The sequence below is a fragment of the Symphalangus syndactylus genome, chromosome 1 (assembly GCF_028878055.3).
Source record: "Symphalangus syndactylus isolate Jambi chromosome 1, NHGRI_mSymSyn1-v2.1_pri, whole genome shotgun sequence".
Classification (NCBI taxonomy): domain Eukaryota; kingdom Metazoa; phylum Chordata; class Mammalia; order Primates; family Hylobatidae; genus Symphalangus; species Symphalangus syndactylus.
In genome coordinates, this window is record NC_072423.2 from 134,396,118 (window position 1) to 134,421,875 (window position 25,758).

General features: G+C 40.0%; 1 protein-coding gene across 3 annotated transcripts in view; it reads right to left on the reverse strand.

The window, feature by feature from the left end:
• Window positions 1-25,758, reverse strand: part of LRRC3B (leucine rich repeat containing 3B) — a 168,222-nt gene that overhangs the window by 98,638 nt on the left and 43,826 nt on the right. Inside the window, exon 1 of one of the 3 annotated variants that reach the window (XM_055285445.2) lies at window positions 2,133-2,218. The exons of the other annotated variants lie outside the window; for them this stretch is intronic. The gene's annotated coding sequence lies outside the window, so the exon portion shown is untranslated. Of the gene's footprint in view, window positions 1-2,132; window positions 2,219-25,758 lie in introns of those variants that run through there. 3 annotated transcript variants of the gene reach the window in all.

Consider the following 25,758-nt stretch of genomic DNA (forward strand, 5'->3'; position numbering starts at 1 on the left):
GTGACTTTCCCCACAAGGAGTAAAAAGTCTCTGGAGTCCTCACTATTAAAGCCTCCTGCCATATTTAAGGATGGCCTTGATGATCAAGCATTAGCACGCAGAATGGATTGGAAAGTGTCAATGTCCCAAGTAAGGGGGAGTTCAACGATCACTTTTCATAACCTGCAGAGATATTAAAAGAAATTTTTAACTACACAACTGTATATCCACAGAATTTAATCATAGGTTACAGCAGAATTTTTCTCTTATTGTCTTAAATGTCAAAGGCTTTGACTTTTAGTGGGGAGTATTGAGAGGTGAGGCTAGAGAAGCAGCAGAGAGGAAATTATAATGAGACTTGAAGACTGTAATACAGAGCTAACATTTTAACATAAAGGATATGGGGGCCATAATATAATTTTGAGCAAATTGTGTCACAAGCACATTTTCAAGCTAGAAATCTCTTGACAGTTGTATTCAACATAGTGGGAATGTGTAAAAGGGATGGGAATATTGAGACCATTTAGGACTTTATCACAGTACTTGTATTAGTCCATTTTCACACTGCTGATAAAGACATACATGAGACTGGGAAGAAAGAGAGGTTTAATTGGACTTAGAGTTCCACATGGCTGGGAAGGCCTCAGAATTATGGTGGGAGGTGAAAGACACTTCTTACATGGTGGCAGCAAAAGAAAATGAGGAAAAGCAAAAGTGGAAACCCCAGATAAGACCATGAGATCTGGTGAGACTTATTCACTATCACAAGAATAGCACAGGAAAGACTGGCCCCCATGATTTGATTGCCTCCCCCAGGTCCCTCCTGCAACATGTGGGAATTCTGGGAGGAACAATTCAAGTTGAGATTTGGGTGGGGACACAGCCAAACCATAAGAACACTCCAGGTAAGAAAAGTTGCTGTTCTGAATCAAGAAGACAAGAGGGTATGGGGAGGCATAGACCAATAAGAGAAGAAGGTTCTGAGGTAAATTAAGGCATACGGCCTTATCTAAGTGACCCATGCTATGATGGAGTCCAGTCACCCCTTCCATGTACTAACTTAATGAGGCATTTCTAGCCCTTCAGGATTGCCATGACTAAGAGAACCCCAGACCCACGGTGGCAGACATGGTTAGTTGTTCACCCAATGACCACCATCTTCTCCACCATTCTTCCAGTAGAGCCCATTTCTCATTACAGAGGCTGAAAATCTACTTTCTAAGATGCCCTTGCAGTAAAGAATGGGAAACAGACATGATTCCAGTCAAAGGAACCTAAGAAGAAGCTTGCTGGGATATTTGTAGCAAAGACTTTTCTCCTTATAAAAAGATTACAAGAGAAACAATATCCTTCTTCTCCTACTAATCATGAGCTTTGCCATGTCTATATGTGCTGGTTAGAATCAGTGCAGCCATCTTGAGACCTTAAGGGAAAAGCCAGTATGGGGGAGTGGAACAATGGAAAGAGCCGGTGTCCTTACTGAGGTCAACACCTACATACAAACTTTGGTTACATAAGATAATACAAAATCTCATTTTACAAGTTCTTACTACTCAAAGAGTGAGGTCAGTGGACCAAATGTATCAATATCACCTGGAACTTGTTAAAACTGCAGAAGCCTGGGCAGTATTCCAGAAATACTAAATTATAACATGCATTTTAACAAGATTCCCAGAATAAGTTTAAGCCACTTTTAATTGGGTATTTAGTTGTTTGGAGTTGGAGGCATCCTAATTAACATATGCACTATACACACAATTCCTTTTGTAACTAGAATTAATTGCATTTTTTGTTATTCTACAATATTTGACCACCTCCTCTATCATAAAACACATTTTATTTTGTCATGTGTATGTAGAGTGGTTAAAACTATCTATGATCATCTGACCCATGCAATTTACACATTCTTTAAGGGTAGGCTGTATATCCTATTCACTTTTGCATTTCCCTTGCTACCTAGCATTAAGCTCTGTGAAAATTAGTCATTGAAATACTTGTTGAATGAAAGAATAAAGAGTAATCATTTCTTTGAAATTCCTCTGGCCAATGAGAATTTTAGAACTTCCAATAATTAGGTACAATGGATTCGAAGGTATGCTGATGATCTGCCTTAGGCTGTGAATGTATTCCATTTTCTCATGCAAACACATTACCAGATAGAGCCCTGTTCCACAGAGCTCTTCAGAGTCAAGATGCTCCATAATCTTGGATCTTCTTTGTGGTGGGCCACATCACTGCCATTTTCCAAGCTTTATTTTTCAAGCTTTATTGCCTCATTGTTACTGGAATAATGAACACCATCTCAAGGTTATCCCTGTCAAAATCACCAAATCCAGCCCTATTGGTACCACTCTAAACACATAGATTCTTAATTTAAAGTAATCAATGCCACAAATCAATCCACCATTTAGCATCAAGAACTGACCACTGAATAAGGTCAGGAAAGAAATCTCTGGCTTCCTAGAATTCAGGAAAAGCCTAAAAGGGGTAGACACATTCCATCCAGATGACTCTGCTTCCCTTAAATGGCTCTGGAAGTGGTCAAACTTAGAGAAGCTTAGAATGAAAGGCTAAATATAGAAAATTGATTTATCTTTGTCATTTCATAAAAAAAATCTATAGATTTCATAAAGAAGAAACCCTGCATATAGGTCATCCAAATAAAGAAAACACACAGATAAACAGAGAGACAGAGACACATAGAGAGACAGAGAGAGAGAGATGGAGGGAGGGAGAGAATAGCTCTTAGCCATCTTACATCACATACACACATATGTAGCTATGTCATTTGATGTTATGCTCTATCCATTATTTGTAAATATACCTTTATAGCCCATCCAATAAATCTGTGTGCTTGCCTGCTTCCTCAACATCTGGCAAAGCAATAGACATTGTAGTTATGGTGATCAAAGCTCAAGAACTAAAGAAGAAGAGTTCTAAGCTACGGTTCCAGCTCCATACTGATGAGAGGTTATAGAGGGACCTATATCAGCCTCAGTATATTTATATAAGTACTTCTTTAGATGATGAACACCCTTCAACTTCAAAGTTGGGAGTGGATGAGAAAAATCATACAATTACTTAGAGGAAGTAGTTTCAAAAACTTCTTAGGAGTTTTGTAAAATAATTTAGAAGAGATTGTTACTAAATCTTTCTGTCTGTTTTGACAATTTTATCTGTTTATGGACAGCTCTAATTGGGCAAAGAAACAAATGTGATGTAGCAAAATAATTCTCAACAGTGCCTATAATAATTCAATATTTTCAACCAAAAGCTAAACTGTATTGCACCAAATTGCCTGATAAAGCTCACAAAACACACACACACACACACACACACACGGACAGCTATGGCTATAAGTCCTCAATTGTCCTTTGAAAACAGGCAAATTACAGAAGATATTTAAGGATCTGAGAATGCCCAATAGCAAATTATATCTGTTTAGATTATGGTTTAAATTGACAAAATCAATTCTCTAATTGGTAAGGGCATTTTTTTTTTCTCACAGAAGGAACTAATTTTATGTTTATATTAATAAGATAGTTTCGAGGCACTATTCATTTGAAATTCACTGAAAGTTAATTCCTCAGAAAGAACTTGGTTAACCAATTTATAGAGTTTCCAACTTGGGTAACAGACATCTTACTCATATTTATGATAAACACACAGGAAGCAAGAGAGCCCCAAGAGGTGCAGTGGCTTGCCCAAGCACACACAATTAGAGGCAGAACCAGGGCCACAGACTCATTGTCACTTATGCTTAGAGCAGTGATTCTCAACTAGTGGCAATTTTGTCCCCCGGGGAACACTGGGCAATGTCTGCAGATATTTTTCATTGTCACAACAAGCAGGAAGGCACTAATTGTATCTAGCAGGTAGAGGTCAGGGATGCTGCTAAACATCCTAAAACACACAAAATAGCTGTCCAACAAAGTGGTGCCAAGGCTGAGAAACCCAGCGATAGAGTCACTTTCATGTGCATGCATGTGCACACACATACACACACACACACAAACGTGCAAATAAATGCAAAGATGACAAAAAGAGGATAAAATAGCTATCTAAATTATTTCTAACACTTGTTTATAAGCAAAATCTAGAAGAGTAAAAAAACAGCAAGCCTTAGAGTTTTCTATGATCTTTTCTTTCACTCACACTTGACTTCCAATGTCAGCATATCTTGTCATCTCTACCTTCAAACTAGATCCCCAAATCAGCTGCTTCTTACTACCTTCAGTGATGACTCCTAGTTCTGGTCATCATTATCTTTAGCATGGACCAATGCATTAGCATCCTAAGTGGAATGTCTTCTTCAGCTCTGTACCCATTCAGCCAGTTTTCAACTCAGCAGCCACAATAACTTTAACAATGAAAATATGATCATGTCACTTCCTTTTTATAAAGCTTAGTCCTCCACTCACACTAACACTATATCCCAGTGCGCTGTTGGAAATGTGTGGGGCATATTTTTGGCTGTAATGATAAGCTCAGTGCTACTGGCACTTAGTACCTGGGGCCAAAGAAAGTTAATTTTCCTGCAATGGGAGAGGTTATGAAGAACTGACTTGTCCAAGCTTTTTAGCACCTCTGGTAGGATGCAGTTGTTCATCACCTACCCCACTCTCCATCTTGCTCTCTATGCTCCAGCCACTGACGGTTCCCCATGATCCTTGGGCCTGCAAATTATGTTTTAATGTCAAGGACTTGGCACTAATTGATCCCTGCCTAAAAAACTCTTCCCCAATTATCCAAATATCTTACTCCCTCTCTTCATTCAGATATCTCACTTAAATTGTCATCTCATTAGAGAAACATTAAGTCACAATCTTAACTAAATTATTATCCCCTTCATTAAAGTGAGAGGTTAGTCTGCTGAATGTTCCTTCACTTCACTTATCAACAGCTAATATTATTTTGTTAGTGTATTCTGTTTATTATCTGTTTTCCTATGAGAAAGTGAGCTCCAAGAGGGCAGGGGCTTTGTTTACTCATCTTTGTCTCTTCAGTGCCTAAAACAGTGCCTGGACAGAAAAGTTATTAGAATAATGTGCAAGGAGTGAACAAATGAATGCATACTTTCACTTAGACAACAAAAACATCCCACTAGAAATGTGTGTGTGGTCAGAGTAGAGAGAAAAATCACAAATGTCCTCTTAACCTGATGGTGGTACATTTTAAAAACCTAACATTACCAAAAAAAGAAAATCCCACATTCATCAAGTATTGCTTGCAAAATTATACTTTAGAAGTAGTCCTAATTGTTCTGTTAATTATTTGGTGATCATATCTTTGTGGACTGAGTATTACAAATAGGTCAGAATATTTTTCTAATACTTCAGGTATCATGGACAAAAGGCGAAACATTCAATTCGATCTATTCAAATAAGATATAATTAATACTCTTATTAAGGGATACCAAATTTTATGGACTATTTTGTGCTGACAATATTAAATGTGTAAACTCAGTAGGAATGGTGAAGTAAGGAAAATTCCTCTTCATTAACTTCGATGGGAGCTGGGAGTCTGACAAAACTGCAATTGCCTTGGGGTCTGGTTTCAGGCCAAGGAGACAAACTTCTCTCAGAGAAAAGTTTGAGTTTGGAGAGACAGGCTCCCAGAAGTCCTCTGATTAGCAAGCAGAATATGCTGTCACCTCTAATCAAACTTTTCTGAGCTCTGATTGTCCCCATACATCACATTTAACCCCCTGGCTAAAGAACCACAGAGGTGTCGCAGAGCAAGGAGAATGTTATGGAGAAAGAAGCACCTGTAATACTCATCATTTGGATATATGGACCCCATGTGTTTTGGGTCAGCTTCCATCATATGAGAGCTTGCAGTAAGTATTTTGGTGAAAGTGTTTTATTAGGAGCTACTGTCCAGAGAAGAGGAGTATAGAAAGCAGAATAGAGCCAGAAGAAGAATCTAAACTAGGATGTAATATTACCAGGAATCTAGCTTAGTCTGATCTTATGCAGAGCTCTGGAATATGAAGTATACTGCAGAATTGGTCCTCCTAAAAGCAAGGAAACCAGCCTTTCATACCCTTTGGCAATCCTTGGCCATTGGCTGCTCCATAGGATGGGGTGTCACCTCCCTGGTGAAGAGCTCCCATTCCATGGAGGACAATTCTCTAAGAAGGAGGCAGCTATGAGACCTTAGCAACCAACAATCATGACAGCTGTGGGGGAAGAAGTGCCCCTATACTTTGAAGGGCACTTGGATGAGGGACCAACAGCATTTGCCTGTCTGCCAGTGTCTCAAAGAGACATGAATCACAAATACAATTAGTTAGAAAAAAAAAAAAAACCCAAAGTACTCTCTCTAAGTATCACTGCTTGGCACAGCATTATTCACAGTGGCCTTGGGAATCATGTTTGGCATCCTGAGTGTTTTCTCAGGGAATTCTGCTAATATAGGGCAATGTCCACATGGTATTTGTAAAGCCAAATAACATCTTCTCTCCTTGAAATGCTCCAAGCCTTTTACAAAGAGTCGTACTAACAAGTCTCAGAGAAAGTGGACAAAACTAAGAAAAGATGTTAAACATCAAATTTAAAAGTTAAAAAAGAGTCTATTTACCAATAACTTTGAATAATGACCAACTGAAACCCTTTCAGCAAGTCCTTTAGAAATCTTATTTGCATGTTTTTTTTTTTCACTAATTTTCTTTTTAAAATAATTCTCTAATGCGAAGGTTTCCCAGCCTCAGCACTATGCACATTTTGGGCCAGATAATTTGGAGCTGTCCTGTGCATTGTAGGGTACTGATACAGTTTGGCTGTGTCTCACCTTGAATTGTAATAATCCCCCTGTGTTGTGGGAGGGACCCAGTGGGAGGTAACTGAATCAAAGGGGTGGGTTTTTCTGTGCTGTTCTCCTGATAGTGAATAAGTCTTATGAGACCTGATGGTTTTATAAAGGGGAGTTCCCCTGCACATGCTCTCTTGCCTGCTGCCGTGTAAGATGTGCCCTTGCTTCACTTCTCCTTTGCCTTCTGCCATGATTGTGAGGCCTCCCCAGCCATGTAAAACTGTGAGTCCATTAAACTTCTTTCCTTTATAAATTACCCAGTCTCAGGTACGTCTTTATTAGCAGCGTGAGAACAGACTAATACAGGTATTTAGCAGCACCCTGGCCTCTACCTACTAGATGTCAATGGAATGCCTGCTCCACCTCTTCAACCTCATAGTGCCAAATGTCCTCTGGAAGGTAAAATAATTCCTAGTTGAGTACCACTGATAAAGCCAAAGGAAACCAGGACAATCTTGGGAGTCATGGCAGGGCTATCCACTATGTGTTTTGGGCAAGCTAAAAAGTAATTCTAAGCCTTGGTTTTCTTGTGAAATGGGAATAATACCTACTCTACAGGCTTATTCTAATGATGTAAGTAGATAATATTATATAGCATACCACTTGAAGTATTAGTCAGTGTTTCTTCTCTTCCTTTCCTTCTGGACTGAAATATTTTCAAAAGTGGTTTGCATTCTTATGAATAGAATAGTGGAAATAAAAGACCATTTTATACAAATTAGAACATGATACATGGTTTTACCTCAAAGATCCAACATTGATAGAGAAAAAAACTAATTTATCCCAATGGTCCCTTTTCAGTTTTTATTAGCTGTTTTTGAAGAAAGTATATTGGGAATTTAAATAGGCATTTATAACAACTAACATTTTCTGAATGCTTGAATAAGTGTCATATTCTGTTCTAAGCACTTTATATTGATTATCTCCTGAGTAAATACAACTATCCCCAATTTATAGATGAAAAACAGAAGGCAGAAAGAGGTTAAGTTTTTCATCCAAAGTAACAGAAAATGATGAATGATAAGGTTTGGCTGTGTCCCCACCCAAATATCATCTTGAATTGTAGCTCTCATAATTCTCATGTGTTGTGGGAGGGACCCGATGGGAGACAACTGAATCATGGGGGTGGTTTCTCCCATACTGTTCTTATTGCAGTGAATGTCTCGAGATCTGATGGTTTTATAAGGGGAAACACGTTTTGCTTGGCTCTCAATTCTCTTGTCTGCTGCCATGAAAGATGTGCCTTTCACCTGCCATGATTATGAGGCCTCCTCAGCCACGTGGAACTCTAAGTCCATTAAACTCATTTTTCTTCCCAGTCTCAAGTATGTCTTTATTAGCAGTGTGAAAACAGACTAATACTGTAAATTGGTACCAGTGGAGTAGGGTGCTGCTGAAAAGATACCCAAAAATATGGAAGTGACTTTGGAACTGGGTAACAGGGAGAGCTTGGAACAGTTTGGATGGCTCAGAAGAAGACAGGAAGATGTGGAAGAGTTTGGAACTTCCTTGAGACTTATTGAATGGCTTTGACAAGAATGCTGATAATGATATAGACAATGAAATCCAGGCTGGGGTGGTCTCAGATGGAGATGAGGAACTTGTTGGGAACTGAAGTAAAGGTGAACTCTTGCTATGTTTTAGCAAAGAGACTGGTGGTATTGTGCCCCTGCCCTAGAGATTTGCGGAACTTTGAACTTGACGGAGATGATTTAGGGTATTTGGTGGAAGAAATTTCTAAGCAGCAAGGCATTCAAGAGGTGACTTAGGTGCTGTTATAGGCATTCAGTTTTAAAAAGGAAACACATAAAAGTTCAGAAAATTTGCAGCCTGATGATGCCATAGAAAAGAAAATCTCATTTTCTGAGAAGAAATTCAAGCTGGCTGCAGAAATTTGCATAAGTAATGAGGAGCCAAATGTTAATTGCCAAAACAGTGGGGAAAATGTCTCCAGGGCATGTCAGAGACATTTATGCCAACCCCTCTTATCACAGGCCTGGAGGCCTAGGAGGAAAAAATGGTTCCATGAGCTAGGTCCAGAGCCCCTCTGCTGTGTGCAGCCTAGGGACTTGGTGCTCTGTGTCCCAGTTGTTCTAGCTATGGCTAAAAGGGGCCAAATGTATAGCTCTGGTCATGGCTTTAGAGGGTGCAAGCCCCAAGCCTTGGCAGCTTCCATGTGGTATTGAGCCTGCCAGTGCATAGAAGTCAAGAATTGAGGTTTGGAAACCTCTGCCTAGATTTCAGATGACGTATGGAAATGCCTGGATGTCCAGGCAGAAATTTGTTGCAGGTGCAAGGCCCTCATAGAGAGCCTCTACTAGGGCAGTGCAGAAAGGAAATGTGGGGTTGAAGCCCCCACACAGAGCAAAGTCCCCACTGGGGCACTGCCTAGTGGAGCTGTGAGAAGAGGGCCACCATTTTCCAGACCCCAGAATGGTAGATCCATTGACAGCTTGCACTGTGCATCTGGAAAAGCCAAAGACATTCAATGCCAGCCAGTGAAAGCAGCCGGGAGGGAGGGTGTACCCTGCAAAGCCATAGAGGCAGAGCTGCCCAAGACCATGGGAACCCACCTCTTCCATCAGTGTGACCTGGATGTGAGATATGGCATCAAAGGAGATCCTTTTGGAGCTTTAAGATTTGACTGTCCTGCTGGATTTTGGACTTGCATGAGGCCTTTAGTCTCTTCATTTTGGCCAATTTCTCCCATTTGGAATGGGTGTGTTTACCCAATGTCTGTACCCCTATTGTATCTAGGAAGTAACTAACTTGCTTTTGATTTTACAGGCTTATAGGTAGAAGGGACTTTCCTTGTCTCAGATGAGGCTTTGGACTGTGGACTTTTGAGTTAATCCTGAAATGATTTAAGACTTTGGGGGACTGTTGGGAAGGCATGATTGGTTTTGAAATGTGAGGACATAAGATTTGGGAGGGGCCAGGGGCAGAATGATATGAGTTGGCTTTGTCCCCACCCAAATCTCATCTTGAGTTATAGCTCCCATAATTTACACGTGTTGGAATGATCTGGTGGGAGATAACTGAATCATGGGGGCAGTTTCCCCCATACTTTTTTCATCATAGTGAATGATGAGATCTGATGGTTTTATAACGGGTAATCCCTTTTGCTTCGTTCTCAATTCTCTCTTGTCTACCGCCATGTAAGACATGCCTTTTACCTTCACCATGATTGTGAGGCCTCCCCAGCCACGTGGAACTGTGAGTCCATTAAACCTCTTTATTTTTTTTTTAAAGGAAATGCCCAGCCTCCAGTATGTCTTTATCAGCAGCATGAAAACAGACTAATACAGTGGAGTATGAATTTATACTGAGGTAGCCTGTTGGAAAGTGGAAGAGCTATGACAAAATCTAAAAAGACAGTTGGTGGTTTGGGAATAGAAATACAACAAGAAAAGTAGCTACAATGATAGCTGATGGCATTTTGTTGGTCAGCCTGTAACATCCAATCCTCAAGACACAATTAAGACTTTGCATTGAATTAAGACCTTAGAGGCCCTAAGCATGGAAGAATTGAAGTTGCTTGTCTCTGCCCTCGCCTACCATATGCAATTTAAATTAAAGCAATAAAAAATAAAATAAATTTTTGAAATTCCAATAAAGTTTTTATTTTTTCCCATAATGAATATATTAATGCTTTTTGAAACATTGAATATTGCATTTTAAAAATATTTTATCATGTTTAGCTTGTTTATTGGGTATTCAGTACTAATAACTCAGAATTTCTTGATCCTCCTGCAAACTTACAACTATTGAATTTATGATCTTGACCTTGGCTGTGGAATGAAGAGTTCATGACTTTGGATTGGTAAACTTGGTTCACTCATCTAACCTTGGTTGGACAGCCTCATTTAGATCTTTCATGTTCATTTTGATCTAGGGTAGACACCAGCAGACTTTTTCTGTAAAGGGCCAGATAGTAAATACCTCAGGCTTTGTGAAGCATGGGGCCTGTGTTGCAGCCATTCAATTCTGCCACTGTAGTTCAAAAGCAGTTATTGACAATATATGAATAAATTGATATAGCTGTGTTCAACAATATTTTATTTAAAAAAACAAGCAGCAGGCAAGATTTGGCCTGCGAGCCACAGTATGCCAACCTCTGATCAAGGGTCCTATTTTCTGTGTATACTTCCTTAACCATCAATTCTTCATGCTTTCAATGCAGCGCTTTGCCTACAATTATCTTATATTGCTGCCAAGTAGGTGATGATTCATTTTTGGCCTTATGATCCAGAAGGCCTGGCTTCCCTAGAAGTGGTTACCCCATCATTTATGATAAATAAACAACTCTTTACAAAAATGGAAAAAATACAATAAATGCTCCAGATAGATTCATAAATTACACCATTAATAAAGATACGTCATAATTAAAGGAAATATTTCTGGAGAATGGTACCTAGAGGAAATGCTTGCAATCATGCCACTATTAAGTGACAGATGCAAGAGTAAAGCAGAGCTCCTGAGCCTCAGTCTGGTACGTTTTACTGTACCCTTTTACCTCTTTCCTCCAATCCTGCTTACCCTGTGCTTTCAATAAAACACTTCTCATCTACTCTGTGTCTCTGAATTTAATGTTAAAGGGCTCTGATGTCTATGCTCTTTTAGGTAAAGGTTCTCTTCTTTAGTGGTTGTGGCTAAAAAGAGGAACCAATGATTGAGTGACAAAGTCCAGTGGCTATTTCTTAATTCTCACTCTCCTTGACCAACATACTTCATTTGACCTTTTCTTTTTAGAACCATTTTTCCTTCTAGAAATCTCCTTCCCTTATGGTTTCCCAGCATTGTCTCAAGGTTCCTTTTCCTCTCACAGTAGTTCATTTTAAATTTCTTTTACTGGCTCTTTGTCCATGTAAATGCTGGTGTTCCCCACAGTCTTGTCCTCAGTCTTTTTATTTTTCCATAATTCTCTCAGAGATCCCTTATCCATTCCCATGGCCTTGACTACTGTTGACCTGCTGAATCTTGCAAAATCCGTATCTTGTTCCTTTTCTGAGATCCATATTTCTATTTTCAACCAAACATAGTCATTTCTGCTATAATGTGACTTATGTATTCCAACATTATGCAAAATCATGCAACAAAAACAATAGGACTCGTAGAAAATCAGAGTTAGAAGAACAGTCTGCCAGTAGCTGTAGTGGACTGAATGTTTATGTCTTCCCCAAAATTTATATCTTGAAATCCTAGCCCCTAAGGTGGTGGTATTCTGAGGTGAAGCCTTTCGGAAGTGATTAAATCATGAGGCTAGAGCGCTCTTACGTGGGATTATAAAAGAAACCCCAGAGAGAGCTCTTGCCCCTTCCACCATGTGAGTTACAAATAAGAAGATGGTTATCTATAAGGAAGTGAATCCTCACCTGACTCTGAATCTGCTGATGCCTTGAGCTTGAACTCACCAGCCTCCAGAACGATGAGAAATACATTTCTGTTTATAAGCCAGCCACCAGATTTATGGTATTTTGTTACAGCAGCCGAATACGCTTAAGACAATGACACAGAGAAAAAGAAACCTAAGAAAAGCAATGTCACAATTTTACACATATTAAATGGTTAATAAATGCACAAATGCTACAATAAACATGGCACTTTACCTTAAAGAAGACTTGAAGTTTACTTGTAGAAATGTGATTTGAAATCGTTGTACTCTGTGTTATTCTGAAGTGGTAGAAACAGGGCTATGTGAAATCAGTCGGAAAGTTGTGAAACCAGATGTGGATGGGTGTGGCTCATAACACATGCTGCAAACTGGGATAGTGGGTAGATGCTTGAGGTAAGCACATGTGCAAATTTTGGTATTCCTGTGTAGTTTGGTTCACCTGTGTGCAGTTTTCTGCATTCACCTAGTATTTTTTGTGGATGAAATCACACAAAAGCAAATGCAAAATTCTTGTTATGCTCAAATTATCTCCTAATATATTCATATCATTGGAACACATTCAAGTTTTTACAAGTGTTATGGCAGAATTGGTGCCTCCCAGGCATCTCAGTCTCAACACATCAAATCATGATATGTCCAACTATTTCTTTCTGCAAAGTCTTTCTTTCTCCACAAAGTCTGTTGATGCCATCAACAAATAGCCAACTGCCTTAAACAGAAACCTTGACATGGTCTTCAACTACCTCTCTGTCCCTCATTACATCCAATTAGTCATCCACTACTGTCAATTCCACCTCATAAAGGTGTCTAAAGTTCATCTTCTCTTCTCCACTGTGGGAATTGTACTGATTCAAACTTACCATCTCTTGCCAGAACTCTTGCAAGAGCCTCCTACTTGGTTTTCTGGCTCAATTCTTATCTCCCAACACCTGATATTTCAAACAGCCATCATGATGATATTTCTCAGAGCAAGTTTTCTGAGAGTAAAGGCGCTGACTTTAACTCTGTGTCCTGCCCTACTATCTGTATGAATTTAGGTAATTTACTTAACCTCTTTATACCTCGGCTTCCTCATCGAGAAAAAGGAAAACCTTGTGTCACAGGTTTGTTGTGAGGATGAGACATTTAAAGAGCTTAGCACAGTGTTCAGCATATGTGTTAAATGAATAAGTTATAACCAATCAATCAATCATCATGATGATTATGATTACCATTGTCATCATCATATCATTGTCACCATCAAGGTATCATTATTCCAGGAAAGCTGGAATTAAGTTCTCCAAGCTAAAAATCCAGACTTTTTAGCTTTTATTTCATTTATTATAATTCAATATATATGTCACATATTGAATGCTTACTGCATCCAAAGCAGTACCAAGGGAGACACTCAATTGAACCCAACTACTAAGACTGACAAAAATTATGTATTAATATTTTCACCTTAAAGCAGATTGTCATGATGGCTATAAATAAAGTACAAAGGGAGTATAGGAAAGGAGATAAATTCTAATGGAGGATTTTGGAGGCCTTTGGGGAGAAAATAATATTTCAGTGGTCATGAGGATTGGATGGCCTTGAGTGCCAGCTATGAATGATAATCTCTATTTTAGAAACATGATGTGGTTTGTATGTGGGTGGAAGAAGGAGAGTTTAAAAAATGACAACTATGTCTATTGTGGCTGGAGTGTGGTATGCAGGATGAAGGGAGCTGGAATGAAACATGAGTTACTGATGAACTGGTTCAAGGTGAGGGTTCAACAGGTCTTGTTCATTCTACTTTTAAGTGAAGTCTGAATCCATTCATTCATCTTCATCACCACTATTGTGGCTCTAACCCAGGGCATGGCCTTCACTCACATGGAATACTGGAAAGCTTTCCTATCTAAATCCCTTTCTCTGGCCTGCAGAGCTTTGCGCTGTCTTGACTTTGCTATAATACACCTGCATTAACCACACCCCTTATCTCAATCATGATGGTTTTCTCATGACCCTTGAAGAAGACAGGTCTGTTACCATCTTCAGGCTTTGACTCTTGCTGCTCCTCTACCTGATGTTCTTCCCCTTTTTTTTGGATGACTAACTTATTCTCACCATTCAGGTCTCAGCACAAGTATCTCTTCTTCAAAGAAAACTTTCTTAACAATCCTATTCAAAATAGACCACCTTGTCACTCTCTATAGCATCACAATAGATTACATGTTGTTTATCACCTATCAATTCCACCAAGACACAAGCTCAGTAACTGTTCTGGCTCAACATTTTATCTGTAGTGCATAAAACCATGCCCGTGCATACTAAGTGCTGAGAAGTTCTGGTTCAACGGACACATGCAATAGGTAGGTACAGGCTATACAGTTGGATAGGAAAGGCCCTGAATGACAGACTGTGGAATGTAGGTTTTTCTCTGTGACAGTAGAGGTTTTGTGAGTGGATGTGTTTTCTCTTCCTTCTCAGCTTCTTCTCCACCTAAGTCCGCACTCATTCATCATGGCTCAGTTCAGGCTCCACTTTATAACAGTGATTATCCTTGGTCACATCTGTAAATGCCCTCTCTTTTTCTCTCCTTTGCATCCTTGGCTTTTAAATAAATACTATTTATATTGTTTTTGGCACTAATCATATGCTGCAAAGAATTACTTGGTATTTTTCTATCTGTCTAAATTTATCGTTTCAAAAAGATATCTGAATCTTTTAAGAATGTCATGTATGACCTATGCCCTGTGGTTCTTGCCATGCCTCTTATAGGTCTGAGGTGCCCCAGAAGTTTCTTGTGTGCTATCTGGCTATTTTTAAGGTAAATAATATTCTTTCAATTTCATTGTGTGAATTGTCTTCAATTCAACACATATTTATTGTGTGCCTAGAGTGTGCTGTGTTCTGCGGCATACAAAGATGAGAATGGTACAGTCTTTGCACTCAGGTAGTCCATGACCCACCTAGGAAAAGCAGGTGCATATATCAAATGTAATAATTAAAGTACTGTTATATAAGTTTGTGCTGACTGCAATTGAGACCATGAATGAAAGATCAACTGATTTCATCAGAAGTGAAAAAAGGTGGTTGTACAAAGATAAGAAACTCAATTGAGTTGGGACCATGGGCAGGATGTGCAGCATTGCCTGGGGACAAGGCATTCCATTTGGAAGAATGGTACAGGCCAAAATTTGGTGGTGTGAATGTGCTGATGACTCTGTGAATAATCTATAAACTAGAGTGGCTTAAGCACAGGGAGCAGAGGTAGCAAAAGAATAGCTGAGAATAGGAATTAATTTAAAACACATTTTACGTGTTTTTAGAAGGAAGAGTACACGCAAAGGTGATGGCATACATACCTCTTCCCAAGCCAATTACATTAGGGCTATTCTGTGATAACGAGTTCCCAGAAGGTGATGGCATTGGACTGATCCCACAGGCAACTCACCTTTTCCCAGGGAGTGCACCTCCACCCAGAAAGCAGCCTGGTGCTGGCAGAGCTGTCTCTGTTTCACCTTGGTTCCATGTGTTTACACTACTACAAAGTTAACATAACCCAAACAGGATGGGGTGAGCTTACCAGAAATGTGAGCCCTGAGTTTGATTCAGTGTGGTTCAACTTTAAAGCATTCCTGAAAATGCATTTAGCATTAGCAACTAGAATTTCAGTTCTCTGGAATGTGCTTGCCCCGTGGATGTGGCTTGTGAACAACACATGGCAGAGGGTGTTTTTACTGAGATGAACAAGATTTTCATCCTGAGAGTCTGCTGGAGGCTCTGTCGGGATGACATAGGTGTCTGCATAGTTAGGCAGGGTCAGGCAAACATGTCACCTTTGGCAGATCAGGAAGGACAGGACTAGTGCCGTGGTGTCTTAACAGGGAAGGGGAGGCCAAAGGTGGAGCAGTAATAGCCCAAATGTACTGTGCTTTTCCAGAACTTGATTACACTGCTTTCTGATAAAAGAGGATATGTACTTAGGAGCTGGGCAAAATTCACTAACTTCTAATTCCTAATCTGGGTAGACCAGGGCTTTAACAGCTCTCAGTCTGGGTTAACTACACCCTGAAACATGATGGCAAGGAGACAGATTAGCAACGTTTCTCCCTCACACTGGAGAGGTAATGCTCCAAAGCAGCCATCATCCAGTGACTGACAGGGACTTGGTGGACAAACATCCTACAGCATCCTTGCTCCTTTGCACAGATGATTGATTCTGAGGTGTGCCCTGCACTATCCCAGGGTCCCCCTGAGGGATTAAGCCTCAGTCACCCACAGCAGAACTCTGATCTATAACACACCCTCTACTGGCTGCCTATTCTTCCCTGCCTCACTTCCCCCTTCCCGATTGTTGCCTTCTGGTGTCATCTCCCAAATAAACCACTTGTCCTCAAATCTCTGTCTCACCCCTTTTGGAGGACTCACCTAGTATAGCCAGAGTAGACTTAAAGAATAGAATCTGGCCACAGGAGATTTTGAGAAAGAGGAGACTGAACGTTATAGACATTTACTGAAAACCCATTGTGAGCCAGGTTCTCTACCTGACACTTGTCCTGTAGCAGGACTGTAGTCCCCCATCTCCCCTCAGCACTCATCTGTGCACACTGAAGCTACTCCCCACATAGCTTTTCTGGCCTCAGGCACAAACTCTGTCTGCAAACTGAACTCAGAACTGAGGTGGAATGAATATTCTAAGGCACCTCACAGTCAGTGATGGATGGCAATGACTAGGTGAATGAGTACATTCCTCACCCCTTGGGAGAGGTAGCTCTCAGGCACAGCTTCCCTATTTCCCAGAAGTCCCTGGCAGAATAGAGTCTCTAATGTCCGCAGTAGGACCCTGACCATTAGCACACTTTGTGAGCGCCTCCTCTTTTCTCTCTTCCTTCTCCAGCCCCCTACCAGTGCTTCCTGAGACCTTCTCCCAGACAAACCACTTGCATCCAAATCTTTATCACAGGGTCTACTTCGGGGGGAGGCCCAAACATAAGACAACATATGTATCTCATTTGGTGCTAATAATAAACAATGGAGTCAGATAATATAATAGTGGTAACGCCTACTCACTGTTCCGAGTACTTTACACATATTAACTAGTTTAATTCTCACATCGTCATAATAATCACAGTACTAAAATTATACCTGTGTATGAATGAGGACAGCAAGGCACAAAGCATTAACAGTATGGCCTATAGTTGCACAACTGGTGAGTAGAGGAGCCAGGATTCTAGGTCAGGCAGTCTGGCACCAGAATTGACCCTATTTTTCATTTAAGGAACCAAGACTAAGAAACATTAATTAACTTGACAAAGGTCCCATGATGGCAAGCAACAAGGCTGAGATCAGAACCCATATCTGTCTGAGCCAATGAACTTTCCCTGCCGTTATTAACAAACATTTTCCTGAGGTCCCTGAATGGATCTCTGGTTCTCTGGAGCAACAGTCCTGGACATGTGGAGCCCCATCCCATGGTAGCCTGGCTCACTACACACCACATTATTGTGCTGAGAGGGAAACAAAGCCAGCTGGGGTACTGTAGGAGGGATCCCCACAAGCCACCAAGTAGCCTGAAGCTACCCAATGCTTCCACCTGGATGTTTTCCAAGATGTGAAATTGCTTAATAAGAAAAGCAAAGAAGATTTTCTTTTGTATGTGCTCCTGATCTTTCTTTCTAGTAAAATGATTAATTTTATTGTTCTTCAAAAGAAAGGGGAAAACAAGTAAGGTTTGGGCATCAAAACATTGAAGACTTTGATTTCCAGAATTCTTCTGTGGATCACCTCTAAGTCACTAACCACATCAGTAAGAAGAAAACACTCAAGAGTCACAGCTCATTGCAGTCAGATGCCTGTTCACACCAGACCTATGTCACTTCTTATCTCTGTGAATTTAGCAAAATTATGTCACCACTCCAAGCCTGACTTCTATCAAAGTGAGAATAATAATAGTGCTGACTATGCGAACCTGAGGTGAGGATCAAAATGGGGCAAGGCATAGGGAATATTTTATGGATATTAAGAAGATATAATATACTAGCGACATTAAAAGATTGCAAAGCAAAGTATGTGTTCCTTCTCTTAATTTTGCTAATATTAATTAATGTAATAACTATTTGCTGAGTATATTTGAGTTCTCAGACACTGCTCTAGGTTCTGAGAATACAGAGTAAATAAACAAATGAAATTTCTTGCCACAAACTTTAGTGTAAACAAAATAAACTATTTAGTTTGTTAGAAGGTGGTAAGTCCTAAGAGTAACAGATCAGCAAGGAATGGCAGAGGAAGTATTGGAGGAAGAGCTGCACTTTCACATAGAGTGGTCCAGGAAAGGTCTCATTAAGTAAGTAATATTTGGAAAGAGAGATGATCAACTCAAAATAGATTAAATACTAAAACATAAGACCTGAAACTATAAAAATCTTGAGAGAACATAAGGGAAATGGTCCTTGACATTAGTTTTGGCAAGGAATATTGACACCAAAAGTACAGGCAACAAAAGCAAAGATAAATAAGTGGCCCCACATCAAACCAGAAAAGTTCTTGTGCAGGAAAGAAAACAATCAAAAAATGAAAAGGCAAACTACTGAATGGGAGAAAATATTGGGAAACTGTATATCTGATAGGGGGCTGATATTCAAGATCTGTAAGGAACTCAAACAACTCAACAGCAAAACCAACCAATCAACCAAATAACTCAATTAAAAAATGAGGAAAGGATCTGAATAGATGTTTTTCCAAAGAATACATACAAATGACCAATAGGTACATGAAGTGGTGCTCGCCATCACTAATCATCAGGGAAATGCAAATGAAAACCACGACAAGATATTACCTCACATTTGTTAGGATAGCTGTTATCAAAAAGGCAAAAAATAACAAGTGTTGGTGAGGATGTGGATAAAAGAGAATCCCTGTACACTGTTGGAGGAAATGTAAATTAGTACAAGCCTTATAGAGAATAGTATAGAGGTTCCTAAAAAATTAAAAATAGAACCACCATATGACTCAGTAATCCCTCTGCTGAGTATGCACCTAAAATAAATAAAAGCAGCATGTCTGAAAGATATTTGCACTCCATATTCATTGCAGCATTATTCACAATGGTCAAGATATGGAAACAACCTTAGTGTCTGTCAATAGGTGCAAGGATAGAGAAAACGTATGTGAATGTGTGTATGCATTACAGGAAATATTATTCAGGCTTAAAAAAGAAGGCAATTCTGCCATTTGTGACAACATGGATGAACCTGGAGAACATTATGCTAAGTGAAATAAGGAAATAAGACAAATACCCCATGATCTTACTTAATCTACAAAAGTTGATCATTAGAAATAGAGAGTATAACAGTGGTTACCAGGGGCAGGAGGTGGGGGAAACTGAGGACTATGTGTCAGAATTGTAAAATGAATATATACAGCATGGTGACTAGTTAATAATAATATATCGTGTACTCGAATTTTCTAGAAGAGTAGATCTTAGGTGTTCTCATTAAAGTGTGTGAGGTGACAGGTTAACTTGATTGGAGGAATCATTGTACAATGTATTCATATATCAAAACATCATGTTGTACATCTTACATATATTTAATGTTTACTTGCCAATCATACCTCAATAAAATTGGGGGGAAAAGACTTTAAGAGGTGAGCATGCAGATCATGAAGGAATAAAATAAACATGTCTGAGACACTTTGGCAAGCACGACCCTGGTGACTAGCCAATCTTACCACACTCTCTAGTATTCCATGGCTATGGCTTTTGAAACAAGCAGAGCGTTCCCCAACCCAGCACAGAGAAAACTGACTTTGGCTGATCCTCATTCTGAGCATGCTGCTGTAAACTACGTGTATCTAACAAATTCTTATATCTGGAGCTCCAGTTTGAGAAACCTGGGAAAATAGCACAAAAAGTTTGTGTAAAACCAACAGCTTGGGAGAATTATTCTACAAAGCCAGCAACCATTATAGACTCTTGAGTTTCTATTTGGGCTGTAATCATGAGAGAGCCTTCATGTGCAAGGTGAGTATGGAGCTGGCAAATCCTTCCCATTAATATCTATACAGGAAAGCTTTTCTTTTCAGCAAGCTGCTTCTGACCATGAGAAAATCAGTAGCATTCCTGGCACTGTAAAACCAAACCTTGACAAGTTCAGCAGCATCCTTAGCATCACAGAACTATGAAGAGGTCAGCAGTATCCCAGCACCAAAATCACAGCATCTCCAGTGGCATCGAAGCATTAAAAGGTCAGTGGTGACCCCAGTATGATGAAATGGGCCTAATGGTAGCCTCAGACCACATCTGGACCACCTGAGGAGCAATTAGATTTATAGGGTTTGTCACTGCTAATGCTCTGCAGAAACTGCTTTTGACATGTAGAGAGTGAGAATCAGAGCACTGAACGGAATTCCCAGGCAATACATTTGGCCTGAGTCGTACTTAACATGTGTTAGACATAAGTTGCTATGCTTGGCTTCATAGTCACTCTCCTTTTAGCAAAGCAAGCATAAGGGATTGAACGTGTCTCAGCTGCTCTGGGATGTCTCCTTGCAACTCACAGATGACGTAGGAGATTCGGAGGCAGAGCACAAGACCAGGGTTCTAATCCTATGCATGTCTATCTGGGGGACCTGAGACAAGAGGCTAAATTCTCTGCATTTCCGTGATTCCATTTGTGTAATAAGAAACTATGTCTTCATGTTTAACGGGGATTTTCCTGAGGCTAAACCATACTTAAAGGGGAAAAGATTCAAATCTATACAAGCAGGACATCTCATCAGGGTTTGGGCCTTAGTGCAAACAGTGTTCAGGTCCTACTGGACCGCTAAAAATCTCTCTGTGGGAATTTATATTAATATGTAAATGAATCAGGCTTTGAGCTCCCTTCTAGACCACCAGACAACCAACATTTTCACCTACTTCCTGCCCATCTCATCTGTAATGCTCATTGAATCCTTACTAGTAAAAAAGTTTTCTCCACTGCTTTAAATTAGAACTAGCTGTACTCCAAATGGCGATAAAAGAGGGTTTTAAAATATTTATATTTATTTTGAGAATTTCTTTAAATTACTGTTGAATTGATGAGCACTGAACTACGTGGCAATCACAGTGCTAAGTGTGTTTACATGAATTTTCCCCATTGAATCATATCTCTATGAGGTAGATATTATGAGATGAGGTTGCTATTTTTAAATGATAAATTCGGAGCTCAGAAAAATAAGGAACGCACAGAATTCACATAGCTAAAATGTGGCAATGTTAACCACAGTCTGATTTCAACTCCTTGCATTAACCACAAAGCCGCACTAGTTAACTCTTGCTGCAAAGCAAGTTATTCCAAAACTTAACAGCTTATAAGAACAAACATTGATGATCTCACCCAGCTTCTGAGGTCAAGAATCTAAGAACATTTTAGATGGTTAGTTCTGGTTGAGAATCTCTTGTGAAATTATGGTCAAGATGTTTACCAGGGCTACAGGCATCCCAATGCTTTGATGAGTTCAAAAAGCCAAGTCCACTCACATGGATGTTGGTAATTAACTTCAGTTTCTCACCATGCAGCCATGCTCACTGGGCTGCTTACAGTCACAGAGCTAGCTTCACCACAGTGAATGACCCGAGAGAGAGAAAGAGCAAGACCCACATAGAAGTCACAGCAGATACAGAATTTAATCTTGGAAGTGACATGTCATCACTTCTGTCATGTGATATTGGGTTATTGGTCACAGAGACCAACCCTAGTATAATACGGGAGGGAACTGTATGAAGGCATGAATATCAGACGGCAGAGGTTACTGTGGGCCACCTTGCAGGTGGGCTACAATTACCTATTAGAATTTTATGCTATCACTTAAAAGGGGCTCAACAGACTTCTTGGCTCCAGGTTTCCCTACCAGCCAAACACTGGCATGTAGAGTGTAGAGGATGACATTTCTAGTCATCTTCTCCTTAATTCAGAGACCAGGAAAAAGAGAAAGAGAAGGGCTACATTAAATTAATTATTTTTGGATCCTCTATAGTGCCCCTAATGACATAGATTGGATACAATATGGTGAGGGTAGTTAACTACTCTCAGGACACCCCAGCCCCCACCTCTGCCATTTTTGATGAGAAGAGAGAGAGAGAGAGAGAGAGAGAGAGACAGAGAATGTGTTTCCAGACTCCCCAAACACAGACTCGCCATCAGATTTAGTACTATTTTTCTCATAACATGGCAGGACATTGTCAAGCTTGGGAACTGAGAAAACACGATGAGAGGAGAAAGGGAGAAATGAACCATAAATGTTGGAATTATTCCACAGCACCAACAAATGATAAACTCCTGCTGTTCCTCACATAGATCTGTAACCACAATTGCACTTGTCCCTTTTAAAAATAGCAGTTGGAGTCTAGAATATTTCTAAGACAGTAGAGTGTCATCTTCATTTTAAAACATGAATAAGCTACACAGATGAAGCCTGTGGGGGCTAAAGCATTAGAGAGACATAGAACAGAGAAAGAGGCAGGGGCAAGATTTACCAGGACTTCCAGAAAAGGGTTGTTTATTCATTTATTCTTTCAACTAGCACTCAGGGAGCCTTTATTATGAGATAGCTACTAAGCATTTAGGAGGGTATAAAAATATAAAAAGCACTGTCCCTACTTTCCAGAAATGGAATAGTATAGATTGATTCCCACAGATTATTAATAGACAGATATAGCCTCAATCATTTATTCATTTATTCACTAAATATTGCTGTGTCAGGCATTTTGCTAGACAATGGTGTGGCAAAGATGAATAAAAATGTTATCTGTTCTTCAGGGCCCACAGTCTTGGGTAGGGGTGGGGGGATCAGGATTGAGGTGGATCCAGAATGATAAGAGAAAAATCAAGAAGTGGCATCTAAATTAGTTTGGGGAAGAGGATGGGACAAGTGCTAGGGAAAGTGGTAGTGTATCTGAGTCTCAAGGAGAGAGTTTAAATCAGTATTTAAATTTGTATCTGTATAAATGACTTTCCAGCTGTCTGCCTATTTTATTAATGGGGCATGGCTCGGAGGTAGGATTATAGTTTGAGTCCCAGCTCCACTGCTTTTTAGATGTGCAATCTTGGGTAAGTTAGCTTCTTGATGCCTCAGTTTCCTCATTTGTAAAATAAGGATTATAATAGCAATTACCCTTTATGATCACTATGAGAATTAAATGAGTTAGTCTCTTTAAAGTCCTTAAAAAAAAGTACTTAGCACATAGTGAGTTCTATGTAAGTATTAGTTATCTACAGAGAGACTAATATTTTCCACTGGAATGTCTCCTAGATAACACCTCTCAGGTATGTTTCTGGGTCTTGGGAATTAAAATTAGGGCCTATGAATGGGAAAGTCTTAAGATGCTAGTTTGGAGAGTCCGCTAAGAAATGAGGTGAGGAATCTTTATGGCTTCCCACTGGGAAAATCCAGAGTTGCAACCTCTTTGGCAGGCAGTATTCTTTTTTTGGCAGCAATCAGGAATTCCAGATTTTTCACAGTATCAGGGGCCTTGAGGAGGAAGCAGTTGTACTAATAAATTCACAGATATTCTGGATTAACTGACTGCAACCTGAAAGAGCAGGAGCACATTGTTGAGTCTACAGTAGTTTTCTGTTGCGCAGAAAATGGCAAATAAAAACCTGTAATTGCTTCAATCTTCATATCCTTGTTATTTCTCCCCTTCCCCACTCAATCCTTTTGGAAGGCCTAGAGACTGAACCCACTGCAATCAGTGTATGGCATGTATCCAAGTAACTGCTCTGCAAAGTATGGAGTAGGAAATCTTATTTGTAGCAAAAGAAGTAAAACAGACTACTATAGTGTTTTATCTACATTGTGGCATGATGATAAATGTATGTTATTATTCTATGTCATTTAGCTCCTAACCAGTCTCCCGAAGAGGATCTTATTATTATTCCTATGAGTGAAGAAGTATTCCGAGCAGTTGATGGGTTTCTTAGTGTTATTATTAGTAATTGGAGGTACTGGTTTTGAGCCTAACTCTATGACTCTAAAGCAAGTGCTCGTAACTTCTGTGATATGGGGTATAAGAACTAAGGAGTTATACAGTATCAAAGGAGGAATGGAGGAGGAAACAGTGAGAACATCCCCAGAGAGGTGGTATTTGAGTTGAGTGTTAAGGATAGGCACAGTTTTTAGACATGGAAAGGATAAGGCAGGTCGTTCTAGATGAAGAAATGTTAAAGGTCAGGAGGGCATGCGTGTCATGAGCCCCCTGAAAGAATAAAGAAGCGTCTTGTGAGAGTAAAGCATGGTTGTTTGGTAGAAGATAAAGCTGGATATGGACACATTCAAGGAAGGTCATCTGTTCCCTCAACCAAATGGAAATACAAACCCATCTTTGAGGCAGAGAGAGGAAAGGGCTGAGGGAATGGCTCCGTGTTCTACACTGCATGATAAACAGTAGACATTATATCTCTAACAGCCTTTTGCCATGGTTGATGCTTAGTTTCTGCATCATTGTCTGAAGACAGGGGCACAAAGCCCAGCTGCTGAGACTCTAGAGATTGCTAGTGCCCTAGCTGTTGAGATTGAACTTGTTAGCAGGAAATGAACAGCAGAAGAGAAATTAGGAAGGAGTTGAACCTTAGACCTGACTGATGGGTCACAAAGCAGAAAGGGTGCCTAGCCATACCAGGAAGGATTTTTTTTTTTCTGGCTCCCCATGGCAGCACCGATGATGTCTCACAGCAATGCCAATCTGGACACAACCATTCCACAGAATGTTTTGCTGAACTGTGGTTCGTGAAGACATCAAGCCTAGGATTTGTTGTAAGTGATCCTTTTCTTTTCCCACACCATTTTAGACTAGAAATAATCCCCAGCCAGCTGGTATGTCACTTTCAGAGATAATGTGAATCCAAAGCAACACAACTCTGACCTCTTCCTTATGGGAACACACATGGCATTATAGGAAAAGCATTGGTTTCAGGACCAGCAGTTCAGATTCAAGTCTCGGCTCTTAGAATTAAGCAGTTGTGCAATCTTGGACAAAATGTTTAGCTTTTCTGAACTTCAGTTTTCTTAACTGTAGACTAAGAAAGCATGCCTTACTTTATATGAAAAGGCCAGCTATCTCAGGGTGGATGTGAGCAGAAATTAGATAGTGCAAATGAAATGAAATAAAAACACACTGCCAGTCTAAAGCAGTGAGCATTTAGACTGCATGATAAATAATTAAATTATTTTAAAGTATGAAGGAAATGTAATCTGCTTCTCCCATCCTGCCCCCTACAGTATCCAGCAGCAATGTTCATAGGCACTAGTCAATGTCTTTGCTGTTGAGTCTCCCACAAGTGTCACAGTTGCTTCCTGTCAGGGACTGGGACCATGTGCACTCAGAGACTGTGTCATCTCTGCCTCACAGGCAGAAGGGAGAAGGGTTTCGGGCACTGCTGGCTGCAGTCACAGTCTCTGATGCCTTTGCATTCCTCTGTATAGTGGCAAATAGTCAAGATGGTGACATCCAGATGCATTTACATTTAAGTGTGCCTTGAACCAATAGCACCTATCCAAAAAGTATCCTGCTCCCCTGCCTTCTCCCTTGGCATAGTTGGGTACTATCCATCTGTAGTTCT